Source organism: Nelumbo lutea, chromosome 7, assembly GCF_056320005.1.
Source record: "Nelumbo lutea isolate HS-2025 chromosome 7, American lotus-T2T, whole genome shotgun sequence".
In the NCBI taxonomy this organism is placed as follows: Eukaryota; Viridiplantae; Streptophyta; class Magnoliopsida; order Proteales; family Nelumbonaceae; genus Nelumbo; species Nelumbo lutea.
In genome coordinates, this window is record NC_142690.1 from 40,924,973 (window position 1) to 40,935,061 (window position 10,089).

Here is a 10,089-nt window from a genome sequence, read left to right on the forward strand (position 1 = left end):
GTTTGTAAATTGCTACTGAATTCTGTATATTGAATAAGATGTTGATTTGCTTTTAGTTAGCTGCATTTATTTATTTTAGGATGTAGGTTTGTATATTCCAATACTTCACTATACATTTTCAGTTGTAATAAGGTTAGTTATTTTGTGAATATTGGCTTGTTTATTGCCTTGACTTTCACAGTTTCTTACAAGCAGAGTCGAGCTGGAGGAAATCCTCTACGACCCGAAGATTGAAAGAACTCTCTGTGTTTGACTAAGAGCAGCCAAACAAGTCCAGCAAGAAGCTCAAGAAGCTCAAGAGGTGCAAGAAATGGTTGAGCAGAGGACTATGATGGACTATGCCAAACCCACTCTCACTGGAGCTTCCTCCAGCGTTATCAGGCCCAATATTGCTGCTAACAACTTTGAGATCAAACCTGCCATCATACAAATGATTTAAAATATGGTGCAATTCTGTGGATTGGCCCACGAAGATCCCAATGCACACATTTCTAACTTTTTAGAAATTTATGACACTTTCAAACACAATGGGGTAAGTGATGATGCCATTAGGTTGAGGTTATTCCCATTTTCTTTGAAGGATAAAGCCAAACCATGGCTGAATTCATTACCGGCAGGATCAATAGCTACGTGGGATGAAATGGCCAGCCGTTTTCTCTCTAAATATTTTCCCCCTTCTAAAACTGCTAAAATGAGGAATGACATCACTACTTTTTTCCAGCAAGAGGGGGAATCTTTATACGAGTCATGGGAATGATACAAGGAGCTGTTAAGGAGAGTTCCTCACCATGGCCTCCCCATGGCCTCCCCATTTGGCTGCAAGTGCAGACTTTCTATAATGGTCTTACTGACTCAAATAAGACCATATTAGATGCTGCAGGCAGAGGGTCCATAAATAATAAAACTCCTGAGGTTGCCCATGCACTTATTGAGGAAATGGCAGCCAACAACTATCAATGGCATTCTGAAAGAACTCAAATTAGGAAGCAGCATGGCTTGCATAATGTTGATACTTATACGGCACTATCTGCACAAATAGGAGCACTCAGTAAAAAAATAGATGAAATGCAGATAGCTGCCATGCATGTGTAGCCTCTTGTGGGGGAGGCCACATCAGTACTGACTGCCAAGTTGGCAATCAGTTCAGGCCATCTACTGAACAAGTTGACTATGTCAGCAATTCGTTAAGACAGCAGGGTTATCAGAGTCACCATACTTTTCATCCAGGATGGAGGGGACATTCAAACCAGTCTTGGCCAAATCAGCATACTTCCAAGCCGTTCCACCAGACTTATCATCAGCCTGAACCAAAGTCCAATTTGGAGGAACTGATGACAAAATTTATAGCAGGTGCAGAAATCAGGTTCCAGAACTAGGAAGCCTCAATCAAAAACCTGGAAAACCAAGTGGGGCAATTGGCACAATTAATCTCTTCCAGACTGTCGGGAACTCTTCCAAGCAACACTGAAGTGAATCCACGAGAGCAGGTGCAAGCTATTACCTTAAGGAATGGAAAAGAGTTGCCCGAGGTAGAAAAGAAGAATTGGGCTGAACCCAAGGCAGAAACAAGCCTTGGGACCGGACAACAGAAGACGGAACAACCAGAAGCACAACAAGGGATGCACCAATAGCCACAAGTTCCATTCCCTAACAGGCTGAAGCAACAAAAATTGGAAAAGGAATTTGGTAAGTTTCTTGAAATATTTAAAAGTTTACATATTAATATTCCTTTTGCTGATGTTTTAGCCCAGACTCCACACTATGCAAGGTTTTTCAAGGAATTATTGGCAAACAAAAGGAAACTGGGAGATGTGGCTACAGTTGCTTTAAATGAGGAATGTTCTGATATCCTTTTGAACAAGCTGCCTCAGAAACTCAAAGATCCAGGGAGTTTCACTATTCCTTGTACCATTGGCAGTTTAAAATTTGAAAAAGCTTTATGTGACCTGGGAGCTAGCATCAATTTATTGCCATATTCTATCTTCAAGAAATTGGGGTTGAATGAACCCCAAACCACTAGAGTGGCATTACAATTGGCTGATAGATCCATTAGACATCCTAGGGGGATCATAGAAGATGTGTTAGTTAATATTGACAAATTCATTTTCCCAGTTGATTTCATTATGTTAGACATGCAAGAAGATGTAGAGGTCCCGCTTATCCTAGGGAGACCTTTCCTGGCATTCAACTTGTTCATGATGAATGGATTTTTTGCAAGATGAACAAATTCATCTTCAGCTCTTTGCAACATATTACTGATTTCTTGCAAGCTGACATTCAACTTGTTCATAATGAACGGATTAAAGGAAGGAGGCAAAGAATTAAGGATAACATCTATCTGGGTTGCGAGGTTCAGCCCGGATCCAAGAGCCTCCAGTTCGTTGACGTAACTCATCATCCGAAAACAATGGTCGAAAACTTGTTGGCCCTTGGACATTTGAGTGGTCATGAACTACTTCAAGACATTTTGCCGAGTAGAACGATTCTGCTCTTCAGACATCATTCTCAGGCTGTACAATATGTCCTTGGCAAGTTTGATATGATCGAACTGCCTCTGTATTGGGTAGTCCAAGGAGGCGATGATGTAACACCGGGCTAGGGAGTTTTTCTCCTCCCATTCCTGATTGTCTCTCCTTCGGGCCTCAGAAGCCCTGTCACCCAGATGCTTCGGGGCAGGATTCTTTGCCACTTTGTCCAGCTTTTCTGAAGCTAGGACCAGCATAAGGTTCCTATACCAGTCGGCGTAGTTTGGGCCCTTAAGCTTGTTGTCATCAAGAAGCTTTGTAAAATATCCGTTTGCCATTTTCTGATAAAAGAGCAAACATCAGTCCACAACCTAATTTGATTCATGTTCATTTCATAGATATGGATTTTAATCTACGATCCATTTCCATTTATTCATCTCTGAGATTTCCCTCCTTTCTCAGTGACGGAGACTACGGGTTGTCTCTGGAAATGTGGGAAATCACATAGGGTGCATGGAGCCAACTGTTTCAGCTGTATAACCCCACCACCTTTCTGTGAAGGATCATATCCACTCATCATATGATTTTTCCCTTTGGACTCTGTCAGACAAGGTTCAGAGCCATTTTCAGGTAAACCTTTCTGTCCAGTGAGTGTTCACCCATCATATTCGTGAACGCCAAAGTACCGTGAGAGAGTTCCCATTTTCTGGTGAAGCCCCTCCCACATCGGTCTTTGATGCCCCTATCATCTTATGAAACACTCAGACAAGCCCAACAGCAAATGGATAGCCCATTTTCTGGTGTGTTTCCTCATTACAGAACGACCCATCCTCATTCTAATGATGGAAGGCCTTTAGAGAGTTCATCATATAAATCTCCCTATCACTTGCACTCATATTAGCTGGAGAGAACAAATAATTACGCCCTATTTGATTTAGGTCAAACCAAAGTGGCTCTAACTGATTTTCATAAAACCAGATTCCGGTGGACCTTAAATCGGCTACGGTTCCGCACATAACCTCTCAATGAAATGTAGGGCCCACCACTGAGGGAGGTCATCCAATGACCAAAAGTGACACAATGGCAATGAGGTGCATTCAGCCATGGTGTGCGCAAGAGCCACTATCGAATGAGCATGGGCCAAGCACTTATGGCCCATGTACGCAGCACATCACACATCCATATATCTCATGCAAGGATAAATTGATCCAATCAATTAATTATCTGTAAGGCCCATTGGAAGCCCATTAAAATTCCATAATATTAACCATTAATATTATCTAGGTATGTGGGCTGCATTAGGGTTACCCAGTTCAGCCCATATAGCTTTATACTTTAAAATGAGCTTTTGCAGTTTTAACTATTTAAAACTGGGCCTTTACAGGCTGGGCCTAATTAACCATTTAATTAAATATCAACCCTTAGGCCCATTAGTGGGAAAATTAGGGCTGACTTTCAGCCTTGATTAAACCCTAGATTTGGTCCAAACAGTTCGAACCAATCTTGGTTCGAATGGGTCTTGGGTTTGATTTTTAATTAAATCCTTAATTCAAGAAAATAATATGAAATTAAATAACTGATAAAAGAAAAACAATAATCAATTAATCAGGGCTATTCGCACACTCCATCCTGCAAAACAGAGGTTAGATCACAGATTGCAGTTTCTCAAACTGCAAATCGCAGATAGCGAATCTCCCATCCGCGAAATCTCCTTCTCTGCGCCACCATCTTCGATCCAAAAATAAAAATAAATAGAAATCCTATTTCTATTAATTTTTACGTCAGATCGAATGCCTATACATTGAGTCTAAAAATAAAAAAAAAAAAATTTACTTGAAACAGTTCAAAACCATGATGTATGAAGAGCAGAATCGTTCTACTCGACAAAAGGTCTTGAAACAGTTCAAGACCATGATGTATGAAGAGCAGAATCGTTCTACTCGACAAAAGGTCTTGAAACAGTTCAAGACCGCACAAATGACCAAGGGTCAACAAGTTCACGACCATTGTCTTCGAATGATGGGATATATCAACGAACTGGAGGCTCTTGGATCCGGGCTGGACCTTGAGACCCAGATAGATGTTACCCTTAATTCTTTGCCTCCTTCCTTAAATCCTTTCGTCATGAACTATAACATGAACAAACTGAATGTCAGCTCGCAAGAGCTCAGCAATATGTTGCAAAGAGCTGAAGAACTAATTAGAAAGGATGAGCTTGTAGTTATGCTTGTTGAACCTAGCAAGATAGGCAAAAGAAAGAGGAAGGCAAAGAAGCCTCAGAAGAAAGCCACTAAGGGTAAGAAGCAGAAGAAAGACAAAGCATCAGATGCTTGTCACTTCTGCAAGAAGACCAACCACTGGAAAAGGAACTGTCCTACCTACCTAAAATCCAAGAAAGGTAATTTTGAATATAGTGTTATAAAACCAAATTATTGGTAGCTTCTGCGTCCTGGTGTATTGACTCCGGGGACTACTGCAACTGTTGCAGGTGTACAAGGTAAGCAAAAGGCTGAGTGAGGAGAAATCACACTCTACTTGGGGACTACTACAACTGTTGCAGCCGCGGCCATAGGAACCGTGGAGTTATTTTTTAGAGAAGGAACAATTGTTCTGAAAGACTGTCTTTATGTACAAAATTTAAGGAGAAATTTGATTTCTGTCTCAAAATTGTGTGCAGATGGATATTCTGTTTTCTTTAGTAATATGATTACTATTAAAAGAAATAACTAATTCATCGCATACGGGGAACTGGAGAATGATCTCTATGTTCTTCATCCTTCTTTAGAAATTAACATAACCAAAACTATGTCGGTTGAAATCCCCAAGAAGAGAGCCCGTGATATAGTTAATCCCACTTGTTTGTGGCATTACCGACTTGGTCACATTGGTGTTGACCGAATCACAAGGTTGGTAATGGATGGTCCTTTGGATTTTCTAACTATAGAAGATCTTCCCACCTATGAGCCTTGCCAACAAGGCAAGATGACAAAACAGCCATTTAACGGTAAGCCCGAAAGATGTACAAGCACACTTGACCTAATACATATTGATGTATGTGGTCCCCTGAGTGTTAGGACACGGAATCATCACGCGTATTTCCTCACCTTCACAGATGATTTTTCACGATATGGTTACGTGTAACTAATGAGACACAAGTCTGAATCCTTTGAAATGTTCAAAGAGTTTAGACAAGAGGTCAAGAAACAGTTAGGGAGAGACATTATAGAGCTTTGATTAGATTGAGGTGGCGAGTATCTGTCTAACAAATTCAGGGACTACTTAAAGGACAATGGGATAGGTCACAATTATCTCCTCCTGCTACATCACAACTTAACGGTGTTTCAGAGAGGAGGAATAGGATCTTATTGGATATGGTCCGGTGGCTTCTCATACACTCAGAGTTACCCACATCCTTTTGGGGATATGCATTAGAGACTGCGATTTACGTGCTGAATCGGGTTCCAACCAAATCAGTTCCGAATACTCCATATGAACTTTGGACCGGAAAGAAACCAAGTGTCAGACATATGAAGATTTGGGGTTGTCCAGCACACGTTAAAAGACCAAGTGCAGACAAGTTGGAATCCAAGACCAGTCGTTGCCTGTTTGTAGGCTACCCAAAAGGCTCTGTAGGTTACCTATTCTATGACCCAAGTGAGCAGAAAGTGTTCTGCAGTCGAAATGCACAATTTTTAGAAACTAATTTCATCCTGGACACCCATTGTCAGGAAGTTGTTCTTGATGAGGAGAGCTCAGGAGTAGTGGGAGATGTTCCACAAGTTCCAGGTAGTGACAAACTTAGAAAAACCACTCGGGTATCCAAGCCACCAGTCCATTATGGTTATGACCAGGATAGTTAACTGGTGGAAACCTTGACTAGTGGGGAGGATCCCGTAACTTACGCGGATGCTATGTTGGACATAGATTCCCAAAAGTGGGTGGAGGCCATGAGAGCAGAGATGGATGCAATGGAGACCAATGGAGTTTGGACTCTAGTAGACCCACCCTCTGGAGTAAAAGCAATCAGTTGCAAATGGATTTACAAGAGGAAAAAGGGCCCCGATGGTAGGGTTGAGACCTTCAAAGCTCGTCTGGTGGCATAAGGGTACTCTCAGAAAGAGGGCATCATTTATGAGGAAAAATTTTCGCCTGTGGCCACGCTTAAATCCATTTGGATCCTACTAGCTGTAGCAGCATACCATGATTATGAGATTTGGCAGATGGATGTCAAAACTGCATTCCTGAATGGAGATCTTACTGAAAATATCAATATGCAGCAGCCGCAAGGCTTCATTGCTGCTGGTCAGGAAAACATGGTATGTAAACTTAATAGATCCATTTATGGACTTAAGCAAGCTTCTAGAAGTTGGAACATCCGTTTTGACTCTACTGTCAAATCATTTGACTTCGAGCAAAATCTGGATGAACCCTTTGTCTACAGAAAGTACAGTGTAGATAAGGATACCTTCTTGGTTATGTATGTTGATGACATTCTACTCAATGGGAATGATCTACTGGGTATTCGACTATAGGGATAGATCAAAGCGGATTTTAAGATTATCCCAATCTGCCTACATTGAAAAAATAGTCAAAAGCAGCATGGAAAATTCAAAGAAAGGAAATGTTCCTTTCAGCCACGGAGTAACTCTCTCCAAGATGATGTATCCCTAGTCTTCTGAGGAGATTGATGGCATGAAAGACGTTCCCTATGCCTCTGCCGTAGGAAGCATCATGTATGCCATGCTGTGCACTCATCCTGACATTACTTAGGCAGTGAGTGTAGTAAGCAGTTTTCAGGCCAACCTAGGGCAGGAGCACTGTACTGCTGTGAAAAATATACTTAAGTACCTTCAAATGACAAAAGAGTCTTGTCTAGTATTTGTTGGTGGCTCACTATAGATCCAAGGGTATACAGATGTCGATTTTCAGTCGGATCCAGATGATAGAAAGTCTACATTTGGATATGTTTTCACAATAGGATCGTGTGCTGTTTGCTGGAAAAGCAGCAAACTGGGGTCCACTGCAGACTCCACGACCGAGTGGATGAAGAAGTTCGTTCACGAGTTGGTAGTAGTTCCGTCTAGCAAATCATCCATCCCATTGTTGTGTGACAACAATGGAGCCATTGCTCAGGCTAAGGAGCCATGAGCCCACTCGAAGTTGAAGCGCATCGAGAGGAAGTACCAGGTACTGCGGGAGATTGTCGGCAGAGGGGACGTCCTGATTTAGAAGGTAGCGTCAGTGGAAAATGTAGCAGACCCATTGACAAAGCCACTATCGTAGAAAGTGTTTAAGAAACACGTGGAAAGCATGGGACTCCGGCTTGTACCTGATTGGACCTAAGTGTAAGTGGGAGCTGTTAGACAGTTTTGTATGCCCTTAGCTTTAATCAAGATGATGTACTTTATGAATTTATTGTAAATGAATAAAAGTGCATATTTTATACATGTTCCCTTGGTATGTTTTTGTGTAATACCCTTAAACTGGACACTTAATGATACTCATGTTATTTTAGAATGTTTACAGCCGGTGGGTTAGTCTGAGGAGACCTATCCTGACAAGGTTGACATTGTGGTGCCACCAAGTCGGTTGGGGTGGCCTATCTCAGCTGCCAGGTTGAGACCCTAGGCACATACAGTGTATGATTAATTGAATCTTTGAACTGGACCAGATTTTCAGTATTGCCCTACACCTTGGAGATGGGTGGGCAAAACTGGAAAGTTACACCCGACCCCAAGACTCGATTATGATACTGCACTAGGTGTCAGATTGGGTTGTCTTTGATATACCAATCAGTGAGATCCTTAGTGGGGGTCAAAACCTGGGTATGTTGGGATAGTCTGAGAATTCATCTAAGTGGGTGATCATAGTGACTGGATCTGCCCCTTTGTCAGACAAAGGTAATGATCGAGGATGCACTCTCACTGATGGGGACCACTTAGGGTAATTGTTGGTCCCATAGAGCCCATGAGATGGGTTTTTAGGGGGTGCATTGTCCATAACAGTGTATTCGGCCAGGCCTTGTAATAAAGGCTGGGCTGAACCCATATGGTTGATGTGTAGATCATTGTTTGGGTCCCACGCCATACAAGGAAGCCCAACTGGGCAGCAGTTTGGAAGGCTAAGTGAATATATAATCTTAAATGGGCCTTAAGCCCATTTTGAACTGGGCTGATTTGATCAGTCAATTTAAAGGGGTGAATTCTTAGATGGATCAACTGATAGGATTGGGCCTAGACCCTATCCACTTAGAGAGTTCAAGATCTAAATAAGATTTAGATCTGGAAGCCTCTTAATTAAATTAGGAGATGGCTGACCTGATCTGCAGATAAGATAAGCGTTATCCCTTATCACTCAAAGGGACTTCTAGTCCATATATGATTTGGATTAGCAACTCCTAATGGGGATAGGAGCTGATTCCTTTAAGATTATAAAAGGAGGAGGGGGCGGAAGCCTTTAAACATGCAACCAATACATTCTTTTTTTTAGAGCTGAAATCACAAGAGAGAATTCTGCACCCTGCTAATACTCTCTTGCCGCCTCTAGTAGTTCGATCTCCTACTCTCTACAGGAGTAATCAAGATTTGATCTGGACATCAATCTTTTGGAGAAAAGATTGATTAGAACTGTATTCACAAGCCATCTTGTTGATTCTTGCAAAGGGTCAAGTTCTTTTGGAAGAACATTGCTGATTCTGCTCCATCCTGCACTGTGCCGTTTTCAGTGGGAGCAGATTTTGGATCCTTCCTTGGGCATGAACACCTCCATTGGGAGATACTATTTCTCTGTATCAGGTATAATCCCTTCCTACTCCTTTTGGTTCAGATCTGATTCAGTTTATGGTTCAAGAATGATCATTGAAAATATGATTTTCTAAATTGGGAATGCGATTCCCAGTTGAAGGGAGAAAAAAAATTTTGAAATTCGCCCCCTTATTCCGCAATCTTTGGGCATCCATGTGATGGATATCCTATCCATTCATTTTATACCAAATTAGCATCTAATTGGACTCATATTTCTATTGAGGGCATGAAAGAAGGCATCAGGAGCAAAGAAAGACAAATCGGATGATTTTTCACAATTTCGGCATCATTCAATAATGTGGGCCTAACTCACGTATCCAAAATCCGAATGGGTTGATTCAAGATCCACTGAAAAGATAAGAGAGAAATCCACAACTTTCATGCTTTGGGCTTTCGCAGATTTGGCATTCATCAAATTCAAATCCGGGCCCTACTTTGGGGCAAGTAGGAAGGCCCAATCCGCAGCTGAAGCCCAACTTGCAGAAAAGCCTTGTTGAAGCCCAATTCGCAAAGGAGTCTTAATACGAATCCATGAACAAGAAACTGAGAAGAGTCCTTCTAGATAAATTCTTGTTGTAATTTTAGAGAGATAAAAGGATTGAGTCATTAGATAATAAGATAAGATTAGAATTAGGATAGGATTTTCTATTCTTGTAAAGATCAACTTCAAGTGGAAATGGAGACCACCCCCTCCCCTTTAAGCTATATAAAGGAGGGGGTGGTGAAGGGATAGGAAATCCCTCACATGGATGCCCAAAGGTTGCAGAATAAGGGAGCGAATTTCAAAAATTTTTATCTCCCTTCAACTGAGAATCGAATTC

The 10,089-nt window shown here is 41.6% G+C and overlaps 1 non-coding gene across 1 annotated transcript; it reads right to left on the reverse strand.

The window, feature by feature from the left end:
• Positions 1 to 688: 688 nt before the first annotated feature.
• Positions 689 to 795, reverse strand: LOC148846169 (small nucleolar RNA R71). The gene has a single exon (XR_016102663.1). It is a non-coding gene; the product is annotated as a small nucleolar RNA R71 (small nucleolar RNA).
• Between the last annotated feature and the right edge of the window lie 9,294 nt (positions 796 to 10,089).